This window comes from Rhincodon typus, chromosome 20 (genome assembly GCF_021869965.1).
Source record: "Rhincodon typus isolate 14 chromosome 20, sRhiTyp1.1, whole genome shotgun sequence".
Classification (NCBI taxonomy): domain Eukaryota; kingdom Metazoa; phylum Chordata; class Chondrichthyes; order Orectolobiformes; family Rhincodontidae; genus Rhincodon; species Rhincodon typus.
In genome coordinates this window covers 45,173,932-45,175,584 of record NC_063351.1, presented here as the reverse complement: position 1 = coordinate 45,175,584, position 1,653 = coordinate 45,173,932, and positions in this window count along the sequence as shown.

Below are 1,653 nucleotides of genomic sequence, written 5' to 3'. Positions count from 1 at the left end.
GAAACGTTAACTCTGTTTTCTCCTCCACAGATGCTGCCAGACCTGCTGAGCTTTTCCAGCAACTTTGTTTTTGTTCCTGATTTACAGCATCTGCAGTTCTTTTGGTTTTTATTGTTACTTCAAGGAACTGGCCAATTTAACCTCGTGTCGCCTAACTGCAATTTTTTTTAAATTCATTCACAGGGTGAGGGCATCACTGGCTAGGCAGCATTTATTGCCCATCCCGAATTGCCCAGAGGGCAGTTAACAGTCAACCACACATTACTGTGGGTCTGCAGTCACATGTAGGCCAGACCAGGTAAGGATGGCAGTTTCCTTTCTGAAGAATATTCATGAACCAGATGTGTTTTTTCCCCAAAAATCGACAATGGATTCATGGTCATCATTAGACTCTTAATTCCAGATATTTATTGAATTCAAATTCCATCATCTACCATGGCAGGATTTGAACCTGGCTCCCCGGAACATTATCTGGGTCTCTGGATTAACAGTGCAGTGATAATACCACTAAGCCATCGCCAATTCTTGGTGTCCTATGTGGTGCCCTCATAACCCACAGAAATTGTAAACAAACACAGAAATTTCTGGAGAAATTCAGCAGATCTGGCAGCAACTGTGGAGAGGAAACAGAGTTAACGTTTCAGGCCCAGTGATCCTTCTTCAGAACTCACTGAAATTGTATCTGGAACATCCAGAGATGAGCAAGAGAAACAGCCAAGCTTGCAGGGCCACCAAAACCTGAAAGCAGATTTTGACATTTTATTTAAGAAGTGTTGAGAGTGAGAATGACGATCAAGATGAGAGATGGGTCGCAAACTAATTTAAGCAGAAACTGAGCTCATCAACAAGACGCATTAACTGTTTCTATTTTCACAGATGCTGCCAGACCTGTTGAGTTTCTCCTGCACTTTCTGTAACATTTCTTCAGTTGGTTGATTGTACTTTGGGAGTGAATCCAGCTGCTATCATAAGAATGGCCTATTTCTGAGCTGTGCATTCAATCTGATTGGTCCAAACCCACGGTTTTTGCTCCACACCCGTTTCCTCCAACCTTACATCATCGGAGCCCATCAACAGAAGCTGTAATTGCTTTCTCCCTCGGGTGCTTATCTGGCTTCCCCTTCCTATTCAACTCAAATCCCTCCTTCTGGTTGCATGTCCTGCATTCTGCGTTTGACCTTCTGAATTCCTCACCAGATTTGTCCGAGGAACAACCTGCCTTGCCATCATCATGATTTTCAGGAACTCACTTTGTGTTGCACCCCCCTGGAGATGAAAAACCTTTTCTTAAAGCTTTGAATCAGCCCCAGGGAATTTCCAAAGAAATTTCCTTGCTCCTCTCGGAATTTACAGGGCTGCCAGTGGGTGGGGGAACATTGCAGGCTCATGACACTTAGTTGTGTCATGATTGTACACCGCAGGGGCGTGAGGAACAATGAGCCTTATCCAATTTCTCCTCAAACGTTCCAGATGGTATAAACTGGTCCATTACTCAGCTCACTCAATATTCGACAAAAATAAGGCAACACATAAGTGAACAGACAGAAGAGAAACAGAAAATTAAAGCCACTCGGTAACTTACTAGAGATCTTTAAAATTATGAAGGGGTGTATGAGTGACCAAAATTAGAAGTCATAAATGCAAAGGAATTAT